General features: G+C 42.0%; 1 protein-coding gene across 2 annotated transcripts in view; it reads left to right on the top strand.

Moving 5' to 3' along the window:
• The window catches only part of LDLRAD4 (low density lipoprotein receptor class A domain containing 4), a 283789-nt gene that overhangs the window by 201597 nt on the left and 55634 nt on the right, over positions 1-26558 (top strand). Inside the window, exon 1 of one of the 2 annotated variants that reach the window (XM_063397117.1) lies at positions 2498-2705. The exons of the other annotated variant lie outside the window; for it this stretch is intronic. The gene's annotated coding sequence lies outside the window, so the exon portion shown is untranslated. Of the gene's footprint in view, positions 1-2497; positions 2706-26558 lie in introns of those variants that run through there. 2 annotated transcript variants of the gene reach the window in all.

Consider the following 26558-nt stretch of genomic DNA (forward strand, 5'->3'; position numbering starts at 1 on the left):
TCTGAGAGGAATCCTGGGTATATTAAAAACAAATGGGAAATAAGACATTGACCAAAATCTAGAAAAATATGGACTACAAGTCTCCTGTGAGTTGCCTGGCTGTCTTTCCACCTCCAAATTATTTCCATGCAGCAAGTTAAGCAGGGATAGACCTAACAGGCATTGAGAGTTGCCAGGAATTCTTTGTATGATTGTAACTATTTTTAATTTCCATCTTAGAAAAAAAAGTGTGCTTTTTATTGTTAACAGCTTTTTGGCATGATAGCAGCTTTACAGAGGTGAGGACTACGAAAAGGATACACCTATCTGTGTCTAATAGAGATAAACAGACCCTTTTCCTGCGGGAAAAGCACCGCTCCTGTTCTTCCATGGTGATGTGCCAAATGGGCTGGATGGATGGGAAGAACTTCCCTGCCCCGTTTGCTCCCGTCTCTGGCGTGGCTCTCACCAGCAGGCTCAGCTGCTCCTGGCTGGAGGCGCTCCGGTGCTTGCGGCAATGATACCCTGACAAAACACTGTTGACTTAAATCAGACCATCCTCCTCCCTTTTGTAAAAACAAAACTTTCAAGCGAGAAGTAAGTCTGATTGCTTTAATCTCTTTGTGTCTTCCTCTTTGCCTTCCCTTTTAAATTAAAGTGCACATCTCGGTGTTCTGTCTTACTTGGAAATCTGAAGGAGTGGTGGGGGGGAGTGGAGAAATAATGATGAAGGAAGAGATAAATGTAGCAAAGGTGGAAGTGATAGTTTATTCATGGCGTTACATCTCTGTTATCTTGATCTGGCCTACTTGAAGACTGTTTTTTTTCCCCATGCAGGCTCCTTTGATGAGTGTTGATAGTTCTCTCCCACTGCTGTGGCCGCAGCCTGATCCTCTCGCCCCACTTCCCTCACAGTCAACATCCACAGGATGTATATTATAATTTGTGTGGATGGAAGTAGAAGCAGCAAAAAATAACCTTCCCTGGCATAGTAGGCAAACCATCCATCTGTTTTCCACCAGCTCCCAGATCTCCTGTTTCTGAAGTTACTGTACCTATTTTGCAGCTGACTGCCAGGCTCCAGCTATCGTGCTGGAATCAACAAGCCAGAGATACTCTTCTACTCTTTATTACCTTTCCTTCTGGGAATGGCTCCATAAACCCAATGTAGTTCTGGAGTTCTGCTGATTTTAATTATTACCCTTTGATTTAGGGAACTATGAGATTTATGTTCTTTTGTTCGGTTGAGAGACTTTCAAAGGCAAGCCAATGTGGAGATAGCTTTCCATTCTTGCTGCCAATTTTCTCATGCTGTTGAGAAATTCAGTTAGGCTTAGTTTTTAGGCAGGGTTTGTTGGGGCTTTTTCATCTCTCTGGTACGGCTTACACCAACTGTTAAAGTCTTGAGCCAGTCTGTCAAAATCAAGATCAGCTTAAAGATCACGAGCCTTTAATAAACAGGTTATTTTCTTGAGGCTTTGTAGCATACTTGGGCTTTTCAGGCTCTTCTGTGTAAGCTCTACTGGAGGCCTTCTTTAATGTCAGCTGATTCCAAGGTAATCAGTTGTTTTCAAAACCTATGACTTTAAATAGAGCGTCATGAGACTTGCAATAAAATTTCAAGCATTGTCAATGCTGAGTCTCCTATTCTAGAAGCTTTACAGCATTTTAATTGTTTTTGTGAGACATTTAGAGTGGCACTCCCCTTCCCCCCACAGCTGACTCGTTTTAAGCAGTTCATGCAGCTTGCAACATGGCTCTGTCAAGGTTCACAAAGACTCCAGCTTCATTCCTATGTGACCCAGACGTTCTGTCCCCTGAAATGTGCCAGACGGACAAGAGGTTACTTTGAGAAATAGTTCACACTTTTCCCAGACTCTGCTGCTCAGCCTCTCTGACAAACATGTAGCTGAGGTAATGTCACTGTAGATAGTAATTTGTACATCTTTTCCAGAAGCTGAATGCCTAAGCTAATAAAATCAAGAAACTGTCACAAACTCTTTTTTCCCCCCCATGTTTCCTTCTGTCAGTGCTTTAAGAGCATTAATTTGGGCTGTTCCACAGTGTAGAACTGACTTTTTTCTTTGACTGAAGAAGAACCAAAGGACTTCCCTGCCAGTGTACAAAGAATTTGCTTGAAGGTTTTCTGACAGCAGCAAAGCACATTACTTTTTTTTTTCTTTTTTTTGCAGCTGAGCTTGGCTGTGTTTCCACTCACTTGCATTGAAAATAGTGTTAGTTACTGCACAAATACCATTTCAAGTCATGCTGCCCTGTTTTAAGGCACTTCTCATTGCCCTTATCAAACTGTAGTAAAATCTTTTCTTTCCAGCTATCTTTCCCCCAGTTGCAATGTAACAATAGTGACTGCATGATCCATTGCTCCTTGCATGGTGTTTTCTGACTAGGTTAAAGATTTACAGTGGAACAAAGTATTCTGCTGTAGTTCATGACTGTGTGCTTTCTGTGGATTGGGTTGGAGTCAAGGGTAGTTGAACCTACAGAAAGCTCTTAGGAAAACCGAGGAAACACAAGAGCTGCAGTGCAGTGCCTCCCTGAAGATCTTTTCCTACATGGAGGTGGAACTGGAGATGAATCGGGTTGTTCCTAGTTCCTGCATGCCTCAGCAGAGCCTCACATGGGGGAGTCACGGCTTGGCCCAAATCGTGTGTCTTGTTCTTGCTTGGTGGAGTTTGGACTTTGAGCAGCTACAGCTGTCAGCAGAGGTGAGCAGAAACACTTTTGTAGCCTGACAGGGATGCCTGGGGAGGCCCAGGGTTGAGTGTTCTCTTTAAAGCTGGCAAAGGCAGTTTTCCTTACTCAGGTAAGTGCTCTCTGTTTTGGAAGGGGATTTAGTAAGCCTTCTCTGATCAGCCTTTGCTTCTCCTCCACTCCCCTTCAAGTCATTTAATTTCTGCTTAGAGGAAAAACATTTTCAAATTCTTCTTTCTGGATTTGTTAGTGATTTATTGTTCTTATTGAAAACTTAGCATCTCTTACATGCACTGCAATTAGAAACAGGGACAGAAGTTCTCTGAGACTGGAGTGCTGTGCATTAGTAAAAACTGTGAAACAAGGCAAGGTAGAACAGAAAACAAGTGGCCAGGCACTGAACAGCTGCGCAGAAGCCTTCAATCTTTGCCTCAACATGTTGAAATGAAAAAAATGAAGCAAAACAAAAGCAAAAATAGAAGACGAGGAACAGAGTGAGGGAAGGAAACAGAGATAGAAGGCAAAGTTATTTTCTCGCTAACTGCCTGACCACTAATGCCAGAATCTCCCACCTGGTCCAACCACTGACTTTCACCCTGTCTCGAGTCCAGCACCATACCAAGATCAGCAATCTTACACTGAAAAGTGGATTTGTACATAGCCAAAATGATGATTTTCCCAGTGACACTCCACGCTGCATAAACAGATGTCTCCTTTGTTAGTCATTTCTTGTGTATCCTTGGTGGGATGGTCCTGGCTGAAGTACAGCGTTAATACCTTCCCAGTGACTCCTGCTTACCCCAGCTGGAGGTGGAGTTGAAATGGCAGGCAGATGTACACCAGCTCTTCCCAGCATATCCTGTTTTTTCAGAGATTTAATCTAAGGCACAGTTGTCACTTGGGATGAATGTGAGACATTCTGCACCAGCAACAGGGAACGTTTGGCTTTCATTTAATTTCACCAGACTTTGCGATAGACTGGTCTCGGGGGCAGGGAGGCACCGGGGCCAGCATCACCAGCTCTCTTGGCTTGCATCTCTTGGTTTGAGATGTCTCCTCAAGGACTCTTCTCCCAAGCAGTGGGTTATGGTTTCCTGAAACCCAACTTCTGCTAAAGATGGCAAAGACTATGCTTGGTTTAATTTTATACAGATTCAGTGCTTCTTGGATAAATTGCAGATTTGGTGAAGCACCAGGTACCTCAGTGCTATAAAAAAACCACAATTTAATTTTAACTCAGGTTTCATTATTTTTAAATATTTCAGGTTGGTTTTTCTGTCTCTTTTTTTTAAATTTGTGTATGTTTTAGGTTGGAAGCTGCCTCAGCATGTTATATATGCTACCGTGGTGGCATCTCTTAGCTAAGCTCAAGGGGAGTTTTAGAGGTTGCTGCCTCCTGAGAGCATAACTCAGTGAGGCAGTGGCTCCCTTGGTGAAATCAGCCCAAGAGCCTTCTGCCTCTGCCTGCCACCATGGAGGTTTTGGCAGTGCTGCAAGGCCGAACTGCTGAGCCATCGCTGGAGAGATCTGTGTGGAAAAACAACTTTATAGGAAAAAAACATCCTGGATGTTGTTATTCTGGACCAACTCAACAATGTGCTTTGCAGGATGGTGGCACAAAGAGCTGTGGTGGCTAGCTGTGGTGTGAGTCCACGTGAGTGGGACCCTTGAAACCTCAGCTCAGTGCCATAGCCAGCAATCTGTCAAACACCACGTGCTGCTCAGACGTCTGAGTTGAAGTACTAACAGTGAGAGTGTGTTATGGAAATACCTTAAGCCAACCAAGACACAATTACAGGCTTCTGTGACTTCCACCACTTGTCACGTATTCCCCAAGTTAAAGTTTCCATGTTAAAATACATAAATGTTAAATTAATCAGACTGATTACTGAATTCACTTTCAGAAAGTTGGTTAGCTGCTGGTGTTTGTGGATTGCTGATTCATCTGGGAGATGCAATGCAGCAGGGAGTGCGGATATATCTGCTGGAAAAAGAGGCATTTCAGTTGTGTCCTTTAAAGCCTTTCTTCTCTTCAAATACACACGTAACAAAAAAACTTTCTGAAAGGTATTCAGTGGTGGTTAAAAGCAGATGTGTATATGCTGCAGGTTGTTAAATGTATTTAAAGCCTTTTTTTTGGAGCTCAGTGGGACCTGCGCTGTTGTTGTTTATTGGTCTGCTTTAACAGCTGCTGGCTGAAATTAAAGGAAATCCATTGCCTTGATTTGCAAAAACATTATAGATTGCTTGTGCTATGATGAGAATGAGAGGCAATTTGAGTGAAGCCCAACACGTGTAGCATGTCATGAGAAAACGTAGTTTGCAATATTCGAGTAATCAATAGGAATGGATCTGCAGGTTCTTAAGATATAAAAATAGTTTTGTTTGAACTGATTTCTTGATTTTCTTTGGGATTTCTCAGGCCTTGCCAAAGGGACTGAAGACTCTGGTTCCACATTTGAGTCAGTGGTGGTGACTTCAGCTTGTGCAGTCCACCCATCTCTGCTGAGCTGTGCAAATGCAGGTGTTTTCCACTACAGTCAAGTATTTCTGGGAACTAATTTGGCAGAAAAATAATTTGGGAAAAAGCAAATAGCATTAGAACCAGTGCTGATCAGTTCACATACCCAGTAGTTTGGCAAGACACTTCTCGAGATTCCTGTTTTCCTGACAACTTGCAGTTCTCAGTTCTTTCAGGTCCATTTTTGAAAGAGATGAAGTTGGCAAAAAAAAAAAACAAACCCTGTGCGTGCAAGTCCCTCTGACCGCTGGCACTGTGCTATGTGGGAAGCCCTATGAAAATAGAAAGACCTGCTCCCAAACCGCTGCTTATGTTAGCTCATGGCAGCAGTGAACCCTTGGCTCTTGGTCCACATCTTTTCTGTTCACTGAAAGCCTTGATGCTGGGAGCATTGCTCTCTTTTTTCATTTCTTTCCTCTGAAGTGGCCGGAGAGGCCACATCTGAAAGGACAGTCCTTGCAGTTTTTGACAGGTGCAACTTTTGTCTCATCCAGGATGTTCCTACTCAGTCTCCTGACTGTAGTGATGAGGTCATGGCACACAACATTTCTGAACAATGAAGAATGTTGAATAAATAAAAGTGAATAACAAGAAATGAAATTTGTAGGTCATACAGGCAGCTAGCCAGGTTATAATGTGTGTGAGAATGTGTGTGTAATTATGTTCTTTCAAAAGAAGAGCAGGGACTTTCCTTGCATCATGTTTAATTTTATTCTCCACATAAAAATATATTGTTGGAATTCACTCAGCATTTACTGTTGCAGGTAAGGATAAAGCAACTGTCAGACAATGGAAGTCTTTTGCTGCTATGTTTGGTACTGATCATCATCGTCATCGGTGGGATACTGTGTTTGGTTTTAGTTCTCTCCCTTCAAGAGACAAAACTGAAGTGCAGAAAGTTCTGAGTTATAAAAGATTTCAAATAGGTACCCACACAGAAAAGGTTGGAAAAAAGGCAACCAGAAAGGACAAAAGTCTTTGATGTGAAAAATGTCAGTATTTAAGTGTCAGTAATCAATGGCTTGCCATAATTTCCAGAGGAAGCAAAGAAATCCATTTAATGTGCCACAGAGCTGATTTAGGCTAGAAGTCTATAAGATCTTTCCCTTACTGGGATGGTAAAACATCATCCGAATCCTACCTGAGGGTTACTCAATGCAGATCCTCACAAGAGGTGAGAACAGCTTGGACAATCATCAGCCATGGGCAATGTGCATGCGCTTGTTCTTACTTTAGAGTAGGAGGGTCAGGCTTGTTAACATGTGAATTCTTCAGCCCCATATTTCTGTGTTTTTATGGATGAATAAATAAAAAAACCCTACAGCACCCTGTGGCTAAACCAGAGGACTTTGTTAGATCACTGTCTGTTCTCTGTGTCTAATTTTATCTCTGTCTGCACTTGGTCTTGCTCTCTACCTCCGGCCACATGTTCTTGCCCACTTCCTTGGGACAGTTCTCCTACAGCTGTGTGGTGACCTAGACTGTAATGCTGACCCAACAGGAAAGCAGCCCAGTGTGAGATTATTTTACTGCAATTTATTCAACTTATGTAGCCATTCAGTAGATATAATGTAAACATCTATAGGGGTGATAGTTAAAACTTACATACTCTGTCAGGAATGTTAATTAATGGATAATGCAAGTTACAGGATGGGGTCTTTTGAAATTTTCTTCATGTCTAGTAATGGTTTGGAGAAGTCACTTAAAAATTTTATCTTGTTTCCTTGTCTGCAAAATAAAAATATTTGTCAAACTTGCAAGAGCTGTCGTACAGTGCTTAGAATTAAGAGTGGGTGAAAGGCTGAAAATACTGTGTTTTTTTTAAAGGTCAAAGTAGAATTTTCTGACAATTGTGGTACAACATTAACTTGAGTTGACACAATTTTTTATCTCTATATGCCAAAATAATTTGTCTCCTGTGAATGTAGTTAGTAGAGTCAAAGTATCAACTCAAAGAGGAATTTCTTAGACATTTATTATATTGAATGTGGCCTGTATTTTCTTATATTTATTCTCACTGTATAAGGAGATGCTTAATAATTTCCCAGCTGTTTTTGCCTGCCCTCTGGAGCAGTTTTTGGTCAAAATGCACTGAATACTACAGAAAGGTTGCAAAGATTTAAACGTTTGAACAAAATGCAAGCTGTAATCAGGGGACTGTGATCATTACTGTCTTCTGCCCAGGGAACCGGAGAGTTCAGAGCCTCACGAGGTGTAAACACGCTGTGTCATCCCTCCTTAGGCTCTAACAACAACATGAAAGCCCTGATTGGCAGAGTTGGCACATTATCCTGAAGTCTCATTGGTGTAGAGCCTACTAAGGCAAAGGAGTAAACACCTTTTACACCTTTTGAACCTGCATAGCTGCAATGGCAACTAAAGTCTGGAACACAAACACAAGTTCAGGTTGGTTTTAGGAGCAACACTTGGCAGCCCATGGGGAAAAGCGTTGTGCTTGTCCCTGGTGGCCAAGGACTGTGTGCTGGTAGGACATGTCCCATGAAGGGGTCTGATGAAGTATAGGCTTCCTCCTGAGCTGCTGCAGCACTTAGATATGGATGACTGAGTATGGTCACCCAGGGGTTGTGGTGCACAAAGCAGTCAGGCTGACCCTTGTATATTAACACTGGTGTCAAGTGCAGCTGTAAATGCTGAGCAGCTTCCAGTGGCTACCTGTCCTCTGACTATGCACTCGTGTGATGCTTTGTCCATGGTTTGGCCAGCACGGTGCTGACACTTTGGATTACAGCTGGAGGCTGACACTGTTCAAGACCTCATTGAAATTTTGCTGTTTGATTCTTACTGGAGTTAATATCCAATTTATGGTGCGTTGTCATTGCTGGATTATAGGTACCAACTCTTACAGTCGTCCTCTGTAGCCACACATTGATTTGCATTTTCTTCAAAACCTGCCTTCCAAGGCTACAGATTATAGCAATACTTAAGAATTTCTGTCTTACTGTAAAAAAGGTTAATTTCCAGCTCTCTCGGCTGCAAAGAAAAGCTTAAACATAGAATCCCTAAAGGTTTTGAAACTAGATAAAATTAAAGAAAAAAGAGTATTTAAGCTCTTCTGATATAAGTGCTGTCACAATTTCTGGATAGTTTGAAGTGGTAACTCATGTTATGTTGATTGATTCCATATAATATTAATTTGTTAAATATCTCTCACTGTGTTTTGCTGTGTTTTTATTCAGTGCCACTTTCAAGACCTAAAACAAATGACTCCAGGCTCTAAGTAGTTTTTTCCAGTGATGACAGTATGTTCAAACACAGAGAATAATATTGTTAATGAAAAGCTTTTCCTTCTTGATCTTGCTAATAAAGCCTGTAAGTACACTGGTAATTTTTTTAAAAATATTTGGGGTTTCTTGATAATATCTTTAAATGTAATTGACAGGCTGCAACCCCTACTTTGCTGTCTCTCCAGTATGTTGCTAACCAAAATGAATTGTCAGTGCAATCTCCCCAGCATCACATCTGAGCTCTGTATCGAGAAATTCTTATGTCATAACTGTTCTTGAAATACAGCTGAACCTCATCTGGATTTTCCAGTTTCTTGTTTGCATTTATGGTGAGCACTAGGAAATCCAGCAAGAACGCTGTGCGACTGCGGTAAGAGAGGGCCAGCCCTCTCAGAGACACAATGTGAAGTTTTAAGGATTTCCTATACAATTTTAATAATGGAAGATTTGCTATATTTGAACTAATGAGAAATAAATGTAGCTTCAGAAGTTACACATCTAACTAAACTCAGTTAAAAACCTCTTAGTTCTCCTAAACCATAGCCCAGTATCTTGACAGTTGCTCTTCTGATCAGGAGTTCTTATTTACCACTTTTTGCACATTTTCTCTTAGGGAGAGAAATCAAGAAGTTTTATTACATGTAGTGAACCTACAGATATCAATCTGCAATAGGAATGCTAAACTAGTTTAACTTGGCACCACCTTTTTGTTAGTTATTTTGTGACTCTATTAATATGCAATTATTAACTTGGTGATTTTTATGCAGGCCAACTTCTCTGTTTTAAAAAAATGAAAAGGTGATTGTTCCTGAGTTGCTGTATTTCTTAGCAGGCAAGTGCAAACGTGGTAATGTAGCAATGTGGCTTTCCTGCTTTTAATGTAAGGTCTCCAGACAATACTTCTCTCCAGGGTATAGACATGCTGTTAGGGGATCATGTTTCCATAAAACAACAGAAGCTTAAGTTAGTACATTAGGTTTGCTAAAACACGTTTGCTTCCCCATCTTAATATTGTTTTCATTGGATACAATCAAATACTTTATCATTCAGATAACAAAGTGTGTCAGCAAGTAATTGTATTTGCAAATTTCAGGACATAATTATCTGAGCATATGCAAAATTATGGGCAAGGAAAGTTGGTAACCCAGTTAAGACGAGACTGAAAATTTGCCTTATTATATATACATGCTGTTTGAAACAAAGAGGGAGAGGCAGTGCTTTCCCTGGAAAGAAAGATGTCAGTATGGTGTTGGCATTGCTCTTTAATGTGCTCTGCCAGTACAAAGGACTCAAGGTTTTTTTATTAATTTAATCCATTTCCAATTAAAATTTTCTTTTTGGGAAGGTGACAGAAATTATTTGAGAACAAATTGAGAAATAAGAGCTATAATGATAATAAAGCTTTTCTTCTGCTTAGAAATTAATGTTTAACAATTGAAGTGAAGAGGCTGGGAAATAGGCAAAAACCTCAAAATAAGGAAAATAACTTAAAAAATAAGTGAGTCTACAGCACAGGACCTTTGTTATACAGCTGTTTATGGGAATAGTGAAGTGAGTTGCAGACCCCAGGCATACTGCTCCAGCACAGTAGGAAGGTAGATTTTTGGGGCGTGATTCAAAAGTGGGAACAAGAAAAAAATCTATCTTTTCCCCCAGTCTGGGAAGGGGAGGGGGAAAGGTTTTATTTTTAGGGTAAAAAAAGATCAATTTCCTAAATACAAACACACCTCTCTTCCTTTAGTCTTTTCTATCCTGACTCCAAGCCCCCTGTACAGAGCTGAGCTTTTGTTCAAGGCAAAGTGATGCTATTGCCCATGGGTCTTGTGCATTTTACCTCAGAATGGGTCAGGGGGTGCTCTTTCAGAGGGACTGGAAGCTGGCTCCACATGCCAGCTCCTCACCTAGCCCCAAGCTAGCAGCTGAACTGAAATCTCCAACTTCCAATTCCATGTTCAGTAGCACTGGTTATGCACTGGGTGGTCAGTTAGGGTCTATTTTTAGGGGATGAATAAGGATTACGTGTTTCAGCTGTCTGCACCTTTTGTGTAACTGCAGACTTCTTTCCCCATTTAAAGTCTGAGCTGATGAGGAAATGTGAGTGGAAAAGGTTTCTGAGATCTGTGATTTCTTAATGTCAGAATAGTAAGGTTTGAGTTGGGTTGCAAGGCAATCTGACAAAGAAGGCTTGCTTATTGCAGAACAAGCCCCTGGAGTTTAATTTTATTTGCATTCCACATTGCTTAGAGCAAATAAAAACTGTGAGTTTTGAAATAGTTTAGATGGATTTTTTCCCAAACCTCAAAAAAATCTGTGATCTCATTGTTCATAACTCTCTTTGTTAAATTCTATACTTGGCCTATGGGTGATGAAGATTGCCTATGCACTTCTCACAGCTCTGTTAAGTCTACATACATAGTTCATTCTCTCAAAGATGTATTTTGCTCATCAGGGCTTGTTAGTGCAAGTATACAGTTCTCGCCATCACGGCAAACTGTTTTTTAAGGGATTATCTGTTGTGACAGCACCAATCTTTACCTGTTTCTCTGGTGAAATCTGGTATAGTACATTTTGACTTCCATCTGATTGCCTGATGATATTCAGCCCAACTCTCTGCGGTGCTACTTCATGCTGCTTTAGAAAGAGCTGTTGGCTTGGGCTTTCCATCTCCAGGAGCTGCTCCTCTGTTATTCCTCTCTTGCAAATACATCCTGAGATTGGAGCTTGCTACAGAAGGAATGGTGCAACCATATACAGAGAGGCTCTGTTTGGCCTGAAAAGGTTGCAATCTAAAAATGAGCTTGATGGTGTCTAGACAAGACTGTAAGTATTTAGTACCTTTACAGAGCTTTGCATCTTCAAAGCACTCTGCAAACATTAACTGATTAACATAACTGCGCCATCTGTTTTGATGTTTACATTTTGTGCAGGCAAAATTCCTGCTTTGTTTTATTACCTCTTGCAGGTATGTGGATGTCATTATTATGGCCCTTCAGAGGATGATAAAGTCAGGTCCACACATGTCTCTGGTAACATTTTGCCTTAAAACTCAAGCCAGTGCCACTGGGGCCCTGCTCTCTGACCTGGCTATGACAGTTGGGATTATTTCCCTCTGAAATTTCAGCCTCTAGTCTGTAGAAATTGTTGTTCCCATGGCTGCCAGAGGCTGCTGCCTCTCTTGTCATTTTGCTGCTGAACTTAACTGTTTTCTCCCCAGCCGTGGACAGGCAGGGCCACATCGAGCAGTGTGGGAGCTTCTCTGCAGAATGCTCCCAGATGGCCAGCTGAAATATTGTCTCAGGCAGAAAAGGTGGTAGGAACCATAACAATAGTGAAAAGAAGGGAAATCTTTACTTCGCTTTTGGCAAAAGATTGTTTTTCTCTTCAGCTTCATGCATGGCTACAAGAAATGTCATTGTATTTTTCTTTTCCCAACTTGTCATTGGAGATTTTGTGCAACTGAGGGACTGTACTGATGAGTCAGTGTTAATTTTCCATTTCAGTTTAAATTTCTTACTAAAGATTTCAAAGCTGTTTCAAGACTGATTTAAATCAAAGCACTATAACACTGACACAAATCAAAGCTGAAGAACCTTAAGCCAAACCAAAACCACACTCTTCATTGTCTTTTTTTTTTTCCTTTTATTTTCAACTCCTTACCATTTCAGTGTTTCACTGTCTGAATGGTGTTTTAGGAAGATCACACAACCTAAAATTACCTTTATTTCCAAGTTACTGCAACTTTGTTTTGCAGAAGAGCTCTAAAGAAACAAGTGCTGTGCTGTCAGCAGGGAGAGACGGGCAATGTTTTGATCCAGGGGAAATTGCAAAGGCACTCCGTGAGGGAAGTGAATCGTGAGAGATGTGTAGTGAGGCAGTGCGCTGGCAGACTTTTGCGTCAGTAAAGGAGTCATCGCTTAAAATCTCAGATTAAACTCAGATTAAATAGTGCCCTGCCATCTCGTGGGAATCAGCCGTGACCGAGAGGAGCCGCGGCGGCTGCTGGGCGCCAGGGAAGGGCCTGCTGGAGCTGGACCTGCCCTCGGAACGCTCTGCGTGGAGGGAGGCAGACAGCACGCACAGGCCCGGCAGGAGCTCCTTACAAATTCGATGTCTGGCATAGTTCACACCATGGTTTTAAGTGTGACCTCAAGGCATTTGCAAGGAATATCTTCATAAAGACTGTAATGAACGCGCAAGAGACTCTCACAGACAATTTTTCAGTTAATAAACCAACAAACCAGCAACATGAGGATATAAATACGTTGAAAAGATGGACTTGGACAGACCTAGATGGTGGGTGTGGCTTTCTTTCACACTGAATATCTTTGCAGCGTTTTTTTGTTTGTTTGCATACTCGCTCCTGATAGAGACATTTTGCTATGTTTGCAGGCTAGGACACGGCAGCTGGGAATCAAAGCTCTGACAAAATGGAATTCTCCTTTGTCAGACTGTGGCATCAGACAAGCTGATGTCAAATGCCACCAGGCTCTGACTGGAAGCTTTAAAGAAAGGTTGAACTTTTCATGAAAGATACACTGTGGAAGTGGCTTAGGAAGGGACTGTGTCCTGTAGCATCCCTGGGGTGAGGTAAGACAGCTGCAATTATTCCCCTCAAACTGAGCCCCTCATTTGCCAGAACAAGGCTGGAAGAAGCCAGACACTGCTGTGAGCAATTGGCTCTGGGTGGCCCTGCTTGAGCAGGGGCAGGTTGGATGAGATGACCTCCAGAGGTCCCTCCTTCCCTGTACCCTTCTGAGCCTGCAGTTCAGAGCCTTTCTCCTATTTCCTCCTAGAGTTTCCTCCTGACAGTTCAGTTTCTTTCATGTTCGTGCTGCAGTCCCTTCAGTAGGCTACTCTGGGAAGGAAGAATATGAATACAGAGAATTGCAGACGTTATGTGCAAATAACAAAGTTATGTGCAGCCAATTGTACACGATGGAAGAGAGCCTCCTATAAAATGCTGAGCGTCGTTCGCTCAGATGGAAGGAATTACGCCGAGGACACGAAGCATTCTGTAGACTCAGTAGACTCTGGCTTTATATGGAGAATCCCACAGCAATCAGAGTGAATTTTGCATCTGACTAACTCAGTAGAGAGAGTATTCTACGCCTGTCTTCTCTATGACTGCCCTTATTAGTCCAAACATTCCCCTCCCATCCCCCCAAAGGAACATACTCAATAGCATTTTTATATTCTGTAAAGGAAAATGTTTCATATAATCTAAGTAGATACTTCTGTCATCTTCAATGTTTCTTCCAGCATTTTGTATCCTTATGGACCCATATCTCTTCTGCCTTTTTAGTCATAGTCCTCAACCCCTACATTTTGAGGGATGAAACTGCAGTATCAGTGTCTTGACTATAACAAGATCCCATGTGGAGTGGGCAGTTGTATATTTTTAGCCAATTTACAAGTAATTTTACTCTATCAACTAATGGTGATAAGCAATCAATGGCCTTACATTTACATCTCACATGAACAAAAAAGGGAGGAAGTCTCTCTTACTCCAAAACCATGATGAAGGTTCTGAAAGTCCGTGTAAAATGAAAATTATTTGCATGTAGGCACAGAGGGAAGCACTGTGCAAGCATCTAATTGCAGCACTCCCTGCTGACTGTTTTTAATGTGTGTTGGTTTTATTAAGCATTCTCAATATGAAGCCAGACTTTTGCTTCTGCAAAAAATGTAAAAGAAACAGCAGTTTTAATTCTCAGATTACTGAAGTGCATGCAATTGGGAAAACCTGTCTGGATGCAGCAGATTAGGTGAATTTGTTCCCCCTGTAAAAAATGATAATAAATTGGTTTTGTGGTCCCGCGTTGCCTGACTGGCTTTTTGTGAGGGGGGTGTGTGTGAGTGTGAGTGTATGCACAGTACGTATGGCTCTGTTACATCTTGAAGTTTTGGGTTCATGTGTTATGCTATGCATTGCTTATGAGGGACAACGTTTGCATGACAAATTGCAAACCCATATGGCATCGTTTTTTAACATCCTGTACTTTTAGGTATTTTCAAGGAACTGTGCCTGAGGATGTGAAGAGGGGAATCTGCTGGTGACTTCCCACTACAAGTGATGTCTCTTTAAAATGCTGCTGTCAAATAAAAATGCTTATGGTTCAGTCCTAGATCAAATGCAATGCAAAGGTGACATAACTGTGTATATTGATATATGGTAGCCATGCGTAATTTGATTTGATGATTTATCCCACTTCATAGCTTTGCAGAGAAAGAGACACACGTTCATCTAGTATAGAAAAATCGAGATGTACAAGTTTTTAATGATGCACCATTTCTGGTTAGGGATAAGATTCTGCAGATCATTATTAGTCATCTTAGCAACTCCTAAGCTCTTCACAGTTACAGATTGACTCTGGACAGGTCTGTGGCTTTGCTAAGGATAGTAACTAGTAATGAAATGCTTTCTCTCTTTAGTGCTTAGCTGAAATAGTTTTTAGGGACATGAATGAAGCACAGTGTAGCACCATACAGATTTATCAGCTTTCACTTTAAATTACTTTTAAAATGTATGCATGGCTTTGTCTTCATAATTAATGTTTCCATCCCCACTTGTGGCTCAGAAACCTTTATATTTAGCTACATGATGACTTACTTGTTCTACACAAATCTTATGGTTCAGTTCTCACAACAGGCTAAATATTTCGCTTAAGGTAATTACCTGACTTCAAAGGAACCTTCATAGAAAAGTAATAATATCAAAAGAGCCTATATGCTATAAATAGGGTATAAAATTCCACATTAAAGATGTGTGTATATTACAGGAATCTTCAGAGCAGTGTGAAATATAATTAGGGCCTTCTACTGAGGCATAAAATTCTCAGTAATACATGCTAATCTTATTTGCTTGGAATGAGGTGGGAATATACCTATCATGATATCTTTTGAAATATTTGAAATCTTTACATCTGAGTTTCCTGTTATACTTGTCTGACTTGATCTTTTCTTCCTTGTCACTTTTCCATCCTGTAAGGTTTATTTGTGAATAAGGTTTATTCTCTGCACAAAATCAGAAACGTGAACTTTCAGCAGGACAAATAGAATTTTAGTGAGATGTAAAATGCTTTTTAAGAAAAGAGGAAGAAGAGCAATGTAAATAAGTTCATATGTGATTATGTGCTCTTCACAGTGTGTGTTGATTGCCTGAGAGGTTATATTGTAGTTTAAGGCAAGTCAGGTCCTTCAATGTAGTGCCTGTTCTTTGCAGCATCTCATTCTTCCTACAAATAGATGTCTCTAAGCAAAGAACATTTTTACTCAACATACAGCTTTTCTGATGAAAACATGTTTTATTTATGTCTTCATTTCCTTCTTCATCATCCCACAACTGATGTATTTGTCCAGAGCACATCTTCAGAAATAATGGTTTGATGGAAAGTATTGATTGGGTGAATAAGGATTAGTACACTTACCTTGTGATTCCTGAAGGAATGGTCTGCTCCCAGAGCTGGCCATGAAAGCAGCTCAGGAATAAGGCAAACAATTGCATTTGTCCAGAACAGGGACATTTCTGATCTTTGATCTATGGAATCTAAAGCAGCACTTTTTGCTTGGGAGGTATTGTTGCAATTAACATTGTACAGGTGGACAAACTGGGACAGAGAAGGACTGGTGACTCATTCAGCAAATTACTGATGTAGGGAGAAAGGGACCGAGCTGTCCTGTCCCTGCTGGACTGGTGGTTGTCGTGTCTGGTTTGGATGGCTGAATGGAAGATGGTTTGGAGCAGCACTGCTTTGGCTATGGTTATGCATCAAGACATCCAAAATGCAGCCACTTGGCAGAATACTGGGTTTGCATTCTGGCTGTTGCTTAACTGGGAGAAGGTGAAACAGAGTTTGGGAGGAAATGGTGCGTGCACAACAATCAAATCCAGAAGTTTATGACTGTCTTGTGATTTATTACAGGACTTGTAGGAACCCAGAGTGAAACCAAAACCAAGTTACCTGTATTACTGTTTTACTTTAGTTTTTAGCTCATTTTCATCTTTATATTGCTGGGCAGGCTGTTGCTGTTCCACTAGGGTGTAAGAAGTTTTGAAATGTTCCTCAAGGTTTGCTTCCCACAGCCCGTTGCCATTGGTAGTCATCTTTGTCATTAACTTGCTGCTAAAATAAAATCAAAGTCAAAACACACGCACTGTTTCCCTAATAATATGTTCTGTGTAGCTCCAGGAGTCAGTAGCACTGCTGTAGGTGAGAGGGAGAGTGGCCTGACTTCAGTGGCATCACTGTTATGCCAAAGCTCTGTAACTTTTTTTCTGTTGAAAAAAAGGATCTGCAATTTAATGGTCTACCATACTGACTGTGAAAATTTCTGGGAAACTTCCAGGAAGAGACTGAGCCAATTCCCTCCCAGCATGCTTGCAGACAGTGCAGTGAAGTGCGGGACCTGCATTTGCAGAGGTCCCCGGGATCTCACCTGGGCACCTGCCCTGGGGAGCTCCATTGGCTCAGGGGGCTCACAAGCCTGGGGGCCTGCAGCACTGCTGGGATGCCCCAGAAGCCTTGAAAGCGAGCCAGGGGAGGTGATTAAGGAAACCCAGCTTCTCCACACTCTGATTCCCTTGAAGTCAAGAAAGCTAACTTATTTTGCAAACTGTGAACAGGACCCTTGTCATGCATAGCTGTGCTTCCGAAAGCCTATTCTTAGGACCACAAAAGATAGTTTTTCAAATTAGGGATGACTCAAAAAATTTGTGTGTGTGTATGCATGTGTGTTTGTTTTGGGGGGATGGAACTGAATGGAGCTGGATTGAATTTTTAGATAAGGAAAGTCTATCCACTCTTATTACGTGGTGTGATGAGATACTGTTGTCAGGTTGCCCCTTATTCCTATGACTAGACATATGTAATACAGGACCTTCATTTTAATATCAAAAATTTTCCTTAAATGTGGTGTTAGCAAGCTTAAGATGCAGAGGGACCTTTGCATATAAATTGTTTTTATTGTTTGACTGAAGAAAAGTAGGATGATTGGGACCATTCGGGACATGTGTGCTTTGAAGTTCCTCCTAAATTTTTTCCTTCTGACTTAACAGAACAAAATCAGGAGGGGAAAAAAAAAAGGCAATAGGTTTATACCATGCAGACATAATAAATTTGGTTCCATAGCTGTTTTAATTTAGATGGGTTCTTCCATCTCAGCATCACCGTTGCATTGTTTACTCGGGAAAGAAGTCACAGCGATAAACAAACACAAAGACTTACGGCCAGCGGCTGCCTGCGTATCACTTAGCAACATCAATATTTTTGTGCACAAATAAAGGTCTCCTGTGCTGCCTGCTGCCAGCATGTGTGCGTGTGCGAGCGTGTGTGCCTCTGTGGTGCTGACCTTGTACGCAGAGAGATCAGTCTGTCAGTGATTGGTCACTCCTTAATTTGGATGTCTAGACATTTCAGCCCGCGCGAGCGGAAGGCAGACATCTAGAGACGTGAGAAGAGATTCTAAGGGATACTAGGGCCCTAAAATAATTCCCTGCCAAACTGCAAATGTATTTTGTTCATTTTAAAAATATATGGGTGCAAGTGACTGAATGGAACGCATGACTGAAGGCTTTATTTTTTATTATCACTATTAATTAATCTGTTTCTTGGATGTTTTCATGGCTGTGATATAAATAGGAAAGCTTCCTTAAAGGTTATCGGCAGCTGTGAGAGAGTTAATGTTATGATTGGTCTGCTGGTTGGAAAGATGTTTTCTTAATTTGCTGAGAACCACAATCCAGAATCCTTAGAAAATAAATGAACTATGTTTAAAGGAACTACCAAATCTTAATTTATAACATTTTGAAACTATAGTCAGGAATGTAATCTCCGAGAATGTCCAGATGAATAGGAAATTATTGTCCATCTGTGTTTTATTCAAAACCTCTCTATATGCAAGCAGATGTGTTTATACCCACTTGTAGGAAAGGCTCAGTTCTGCCAAGTGCTGAAATCCCTCAATTCCCACTGATGCCATTGGGCATTTGAATGTTTCCAGGGCATTAGTGCTGCATTTGGAAAACAGTAGCATGCACATCCATTTACAATGGCCCAAATTTTCAGCTGCTCTTTAAATATATGTACAAATGGGGCAAATGATCACCTAGTTATCATTTGCATGGATCGCTGTTTGGGATATGGGATATGGGATATTTGTATAATGAATTAGAATTTACTTTTTGGTAAAAAATATTTAAATTTAGGTAGCCGTATCTATTACCTTAAGAATATTTTACTGTAATAATAAGAACTAGAATGTGGCAGAGCTTAAAGGAACTATTAGTATCCTTTGGAGATCTATTTTCATTTTCTTTGATTTTAATTCTTTAATTCTTTAATTCTTCAGCCATAAATCCCAGAAAACAGCAACAGGTGCTTGAAGAGCAACCGGCATTCAGAAGCAAGCACTCTGCAGCAACAAATTATTTTGAAAATAATGTGAAACTGTTTGATTTCAGTACTGATTCTCTTTGTCCACTATCAGAGTATTCCCATATGGGGATCATAGAGAAACTTCTATACAACTGTAGAGGTATGCTGCTGTAAAGTGTTTAGGTAGGACTCACACCTGTAAATGAACCAAGTGTTGTTGTGCAGAAACAGGAGACCAGATCTTAGAGCTGCCAATTTGTGCTGTGAGGATCTGCACTACAGCATCAGCAGAGTGGTTACCCAGCTGTAGCTATATTAATGTGACCCTCAGCACCTTCCCTCTCCCCCCAGATATGTGGGACCAATTCATTTCAGCATAAAAGTCAATTTATTTTCAGGTAAGTCTCAGCTTTAATTCTGTGAGGAAATTGTTAATCTAGAATAGCTCCAGGTTTTCTTTCCTACAAGATTTTCCTGTTCCTTTTTCTTTCTTCTTTTTTTTTTTTTTTTTTCCTAATGTTTAGCTCAAATAATAGCAAACTGCATTAGCTCCTGAATTCTGTATCAGATGAAGAGCTGCCTTCCCTGGGCAAAAATCCCCAGATTTCTGTGGATGTGGAGGCAGAGAAAGAACCCACACAGACATGTGATGGCAAAGCACTGACACTGACAGGTCTCTTGATGTTATAAGTACTGTCCCCTCTGGTAAATCTGTCCCATTTTTAGAGGCAGGCCCCAATTACTGTATATTCCTCCCCCTGTCTTATCAGAAAATGTCTCTATGCAAATAATTAACATACAATCAGACCCTAAACCTTGTCTAACTTGCACTGCTGATGGAGGTTTTCATGGAGCCCATTTAAATGTGCCAGGAGGACATTTAAAAACAGAGAAGAAAGTGAGGTATTTTTCAGAAAACATTCTTAAAACACTTTGATAGAGCAAATTGTACTTTAAAAATCATTAACTAGGTAAAATAAGCAGCAGTGAGGTTCTCCATCTCTTGGCCTTCTTATGTGCTAGTGTGTTAAATTGTTTGCAGTATTGCCTGCTAGTTCTTGTGATTTTATTGTATATTCTGCAGTTTTCTGCAAGTTTCAACTCTGAGGTTCTAATGATTATCTGAGAAGCTCGTGTTACTTGTTAACACAAGAAAATGAATGCAAAAAAGCCCTCAGAGAGATGTTATGGAAAGAGAAGGTGGTATCTGTTTTAAACAAAACTGGTTTGTCCCACACTTGCTTCTTATCATTTTCATTCCCACTCTCACAACCCCCATGCTTTTAAGAAGGAGCTAAGGGATGTGTGCCCAAGAAGTGATCTGGCCAGGATCAGTTTTGTCCCTGCAGGACACCCACCAAGTTCTCACCACATTGCTTGACTTGTGCATCTGTGATGCCTTGTTTTTTGTGTAGCCCTGCTCTATCTACCCTTTGGCAACCAAACATACTGTTATGGTCCATCATTTCACCTCTTGTTCTTGCTTACCTCGCCCTAGGTGAATCTCGGTTTGTGGGTTGTTTCCTGGGTGTGCCTGCTGTGGGTGTCTTCCTGGCTACAGTCATCTTCCCTTTTGGGTGAACAGGAAAAGAAGGAGCACATAAAGCATGGTGCAACCTCACTGCTATCCTCCCCCTGTCAGGGCACAGGTCTTCTGCTAATCCATGCTGTGAGCTTTGTAGGACACAGCTTTTTTAGTGCTGCAAACACCACATTCCTCAATTCTTATCTGTTTGATTGCTGTCCGTTGTTCTCAAAATGTTTTGTGATTTTTTTTCTGTGACTTTGCTCTATAGCCCTCCCTGTTGCTTTTACTGACAGACTGTTTCTGTTCATGCATTCTTCAGACCTATATTAATATTTCTGCTACAAATGCTGTACAACTGAAAAAACAATATTCTAGTGAGAAGTATTTTAAACCGTGACTTAAAGAAGAACAGATTTAGGTATCAGTTGAAAAATAAATTGCACCTAGTGTTTTTGTAATGGTTTTATATCTGTCTGTCTTTTGGGTTTGGCATGTCTATAATTTGGGTTGCCAGTATTACAGCTTAAACAAGCCAACTAGGACATTCTAAAACATTACATTTTCTTGTAGTCTAGACATATTTTCCCAGACAGTCCAGCCACAGCTAAGGGTGGTCTCTGTAGGTCTAATAGAGTTCAGATGCTTCTTCTTTTGGGACAGTCTTAGAGCTTACTGGCCCTGAACACAATATATGAAGATTACTCATTTATTAGCTAGATTTGCAGAACTGAGTGGTTGCTGCCTTGTGCAGTCATTTTGCTCCCATTCCTGTACTGCCTCCTGTGCTTTGCTGGCACTCCAAAATTGCTTACAATTTTTATCATCCAGTTTCTTGTTTGTGGCTGCTCAGAGGTTTCTACCACTACATCCAAGTGAGTACAGCAAGATAGGGAATACCTGGAAGCTGCTTATCAGTCTGCCCTGGGATTTTCTTATCTATGTCTCTGGGTGCATTACATCAAGAAGGAAGTACTGAATATGTGCCCAGCACCCGTAATGCAATATCCTAATATTCATAAGCTTCCATTAAGGTCACTTGTTTTTGAATCTTTGGAGACACATCACTAGGAATTATCCTGTCCTCTGAAACGCTAGTGCTGTGACATGAACTGATGAGAATTTGCACAAATTGTGTTTTTAGGATGCTCTTTGTGATTTCATGTAGGATTTGACTAGATGTATTATTTAGCTTGGTTAACCTAGGCATGTAACTGGCCCCATGTTCTATAACTGGTGAGCTTTAACATTTGTATGTTCTATTTGTTAAAATTAAATTTTATGCTAGGAGATGCTTAACTTCTGCATTTATTCAGTAAATATGCAATGTGTTCCCATAACAGGTCCTTTGACAAGGTATTACCTAAATGAGCTTCACAGATTTTTTTTAATTCCAATTCCTCCCTCCTATTTTTTTTTCTTCCTGTCTGTAGTGTTCCCAGCAGTGCAGTAGCCAGGATTTGATTTCTGTCAGAAATGATACTGCTTCAGTCTCATCTCTGTAAGTCTCCACAGGGAGGTTAGAGGGTGGTTATCCTCCGGCTGGTCTGGACCTGGTCCAGCATTCAATGAGAATGCAAATCCCCCTGAAAGCAGATACCTTCTCTGCAGTGATACTGCCTTTATGCTGCATGTGCTTCAGGAAGCTTGTGATAAGTTTATATTTGCATCGAAATACTGGGTTTTTTAAAGGTACCCAATCTTTTGCATTTATGGAAGCTTAGTAAATGAGCCTAATTCTTTCCTCTCGTTTTCACAAAAAAAAAAAAAAAAAAAAAAAAAAAAAAAAAAAAAAAAAAAAAAAAAGGTATGTGTAACACGAGTGAGGGCCTTGCCACAGCAGTATAGGAGACTGTTAGTGCTTTGCTGGAACATAACTTTGATTGCCACGGCATTTCCTGCAGTTCAGAACATTAATTTTGTAATCAGAGGACTCCAAGTCTTCCTTGTTTTCTACGGTACGGTGGCAGCATGAGCTTAAGGCTGGGCTAGGCTTAGTCGCACATCCCCACTGTCCAGGCACAGAGGCTTAGATTCGAACAGGCACAGCCGCTTTCGGAGCGACTGCACCGCCGAGTTGCGGGAGGGACGATGGACATCCCAAAGCCAGTTTTGTGGCCAGGACGCCTATCTGCTCCTCTCGTAAGAGGGCTGGCAAGCCGTGGCGGCCCCGCAGGCCGCGGGGTGCAAGCGTGGCTGGGGGCACGGCCGGGGCGGCTCTGCGGGCAGCCGGACGCGCTCCCCTCTGCCGGCCCTGCCGTCGCGGAAGATGCTCCTGCGCAGGCCGGGAAGCCTTTTCGCTCACCCGCAGCCGGGCACGCAGCTCGCTGTAAACCAGCCGCGCTTCCCCGACTCAAGTTTTGTCTTGCTCAGGCCGGTCAAAAATACCCGGTGCGCGGTGGGCTGCGGGCGGAGGGGCGGCCGCGCTGGCCGGGCACTGCTATTTCCCTGCGGGCTGCCAGGGCCGCGCCCCCCGCGCTCCAGCCCCTCTGTTGATCGCTCTGTTGTCACTCCCTTAGCGACCGTCGCCACGTCGCGCCTTCGCGTCCTGCCGGGCCCCCCGTCCCCCTCCCTTTCCCGGCTCCCCGGGCCGGCTGTCATGTTTCCAGAAAAAGCCTGCCCGGGGTGCGGGGCGCTGCCCGTGCCCGGCAGGTGTCCCCGGCGCCGGCCGGGAGCGGCTCTGGCCGCCGCGGGGCTCCCGCGCCCGGCCCGCCGGGGCTCCCGCCCGCCCTCCACATCCAGCCGGGGAGCAGCACCGCAGTTTTCCGGGCTCAGGGACAGAGAGGGGGGCGAGCCTGAACCGTCACCTACTGGCAATAAATAAGCATAAATCAAGTTCCTCGTACTGTTTAAGTATTAATAATTCGATTAAAACGTAGATATTTCCTATCTAAGCCGTTGTTTAGCCCCTTTCTCTGCCCCCATCCCACCTCATTTGAAGGCCCCTCAAAGCTGCCTAAACCCACACGCTCCCCTGTCTTCCAGAGAACTTGAGGGGAAATGGTAGAGAAAGCCCCCAGCTGTGGAGCCTGCGGTGAGGTCCCGATTTCACCAACCACCTTCCGTCAGCAGAGACGGACATCCTGTAATCCAAACAGGGGAGGCTAAAGAGGAGTGGACAGACATCACCTGTCTGAAATGCCGGTGGTATCCATCCTTGCTTGCCAGATTTTCTTCTTCACTCCTTGTCTGCTGGCATCACGTTTCACCATTTCAGTCCCTGGTCAGCGTGGCGTATCCCGGCTCACCAGGTTGCCTGGAGCACCTTCTCATCCCTTCCCAGAGCTCCTGATGCAGGTGTCGCCCGGGACCTGCTTTTCCCCTCTCTCAGTGGTGCCCCAGGCATCCCTCCCGAGCTGACAGCCCCTCTGCTGAGCCTGCCAACCCACCTGGGGCTGAGCTGGTGGGGCGAATGCTACATTCCTTAGCTTTTGCCACAGTGGCTGTTTTCTTCTTGACAAATCCTTCCTAGCTGCAGAACAGATCCTTCACTTCATCAAGACAAATCTCTGATAGGACGCATTTTAAAATGTGATTGCCAATATATTAAAAATAGCCAGATTTTTTAGGATTTTTTTTCTTTTAATGTTTGTGTGTAGACACAGTACCTCTGTGTACATAGCTCCATCGTGATCCATTCTTTGGAGAGTCTGACTTTAGTAAATGAACAGAAGATGTCACCCCAGTGAGCATCGGCTCAGCACTGGAGTCTCTCTGGAGAGATTTGAGTTTTTGGAGATTATGAGGATCCACTGTTTCTTGAGCAGCTAACAGGAAACAGAGTGCTGGGCATCTCTAAAAAGCATCTCTATCTCTAAACAGAAAAATTGTTATTTAAAAAAAATAAGGGTTCATATGTGAACACTAGACTAGTAGGGTACATGGCTGTAACTGTGCCTCGAGCTAACCAAGAGACTCAAAAGATTAGAGGCACCATAAACGTTATACAGAGCTAGTGGCATCCCTCCAAGAATTTCACTGCCACTTGCAGTGAAGGGGCATTTAAGTTCCAGGAGAGATTTGGGGTTTAACTTTTAGTTGTTAGTAAAAACTGGAACATAATTTTAAACTTCTTTTTTTTTTTCTCTTTTAACAACAGGGGTGGGCAGGAGAGAGGAGTTTCAGCAACTCTTCTTATTGTGTGTGTTGATGTAATCTCTAGAGAGGTTACCAAGGTTAGATTTCCGAACAAGACAGATCTGTAGATATGTCATTACATATTCAGAAAATGTGTGTGCTGAGCTCTTTTAAAGATCAACATTTCTGAATGCTGAGAGCTTCTGAAAACATGGCCCACTCTATGAAATTACTGTATGTCAGAAAAACACAAACAAACAAATGAAAAAAGTGTCAGTTCAGATAACTCAGAAGATAAAGAGATGTTCTGCATGCCATGGGAGTAAGGACAAACAAGGACTGAGAGTTGTGTATTGAAGGCAAGGAATGCATCATGCTTATGGCATCTCCACATGCCAGATTTTACAACTGTGTCGACACAGCCGTTTTTTTTCTTTGGCTTTTCCATGTGCCTTCAGGTGGTACTCAGGACAGCGGGTTCATCTTGCTGTGCCCATTTCCCAGCCTGGCCTTTGCCTTTTTCACCCACCGAAACTCCGATTAGTTATGGCCGCACGGTGCGCGGGCGGCGTGTGGCACCGCAGCGACTCGTGGGTGCAGCGCTGCCACAGGCAGTGGTGTCAGTGTGGGAGTTTCCTTTCTTTGATATCACTGAATTGGAAAAGTTTCTTCAGCTCTGTGTGGGTTCTGCATGTGCAAAGAGTGATTGTAATAGTCACCTTATCTCACAGCTGAGGGACTGCAGCAGAAAACTGTTAAGAGAACTAAGTAATTAGCACCAAACATTTCCTGTCAGTTTGCAGTTCTTCAGTCTGAAAATTGAGCCAGTTTATGTTCTGCTTGATCAGATTTACATCCAAGGTATGTTCTCTAGTGTTCAGAACAGATAATTTTCAGGGCAGAAATCATTCTATCCTTTCCTTTACCCTTCTCAGTTTTGAGGATGCCGATTTGTTAGGAATTCAAGATGATGGATGATCCCTTTATAGAGATGATGGCATAATTACCAGAACCTGAATGTGTTCATGGTGAGAGACCATATAACATGGAGAAGCTAAGACTGTAAAGCCACCTCATGTAAAGAGTTATTTTTAGGACATAGGAATACAAAGTTCTTGTTTAGAATTTTTCTACAGTGTCTATAAAGTGCTTTTATAGATAAATAACTATTATGGCCTATCTCTTTGCCAGTGGAAAGTGGAGATGTGAGGGTTGGAATTACTGTGACAGAGGTACAGAGAAGAATGAAAGAGACTGCATTGCTTCCATGCCTCTGTAGATTTCCTGTCCATTGACATACTGTTTGGATCATGTTGCTTCCCACCTAATGTTTTTGTCTGTGGTAGGCTTTGAGTTTGAACTGGTGGTGACTTGTCATGCCCTAGTGTCACTAGTATGCTTGTTTGAGGGGAGGGAAACCTGAAAAATGAATGAAGAGGTGTTATCTCAGGCCTTTCTTAAATGTCAGTATTCATTGTTAAATGAGCTTGCTTTAACTTGCCTTAGTTCTTTTGTTTAGTGAAGAGTACTTTGGTATATTGAATTTCATGCTGTTTGATGTAGCAATACACATTAACACATGGTGAGGAGTACATGTAAGTACACTGTGTTATTCTGTCTTCCATAAATAATAGTATCGGCTAGTTGCCACCCTAATGTCAGTTCCTTCCAATTTATTTTGTTTCAATCACAAGAACTCATAACATCCATGTAATCTAGCCTGTATGGCAACCCAAGATCCCAGTTTGCCTAGCAAGCTGGCAGTGTTGGTAATGGTCTTCAATACCAGATCAAGAAGAGTCAAGCACAAAACCTGCATGTTGTTTCTTTTTGTGCAGTACATGCTATTTAGATTCTAGAAAACTTTCTTTGTTAATTTTGTTAATATCCTTGCTTTCGGTGTAATCTCTTTTTGCATCCATTTGAGGCACAATACTGACTGTTCTTTTCATTTGCTTAACCTGTTTACTAAACCTCGAGTTTCCCAGAGCAACAAGGGTGACACATGAAGGTGACTCAGGTACAGTTTAAGAATATAGAGCAGCCTGGAATAAAGGGCTCAAGAATAGCAAGTAGGAGTTATTTACAGCAATTTCAGCTAATCTGTCTGCATGTGGAAGCTGAGC

This window comes from Prinia subflava, chromosome 1 (assembly GCF_021018805.1).
Source record: "Prinia subflava isolate CZ2003 ecotype Zambia chromosome 1, Cam_Psub_1.2, whole genome shotgun sequence".
Taxonomy (NCBI): domain Eukaryota; kingdom Metazoa; phylum Chordata; class Aves; order Passeriformes; family Cisticolidae; genus Prinia; species Prinia subflava.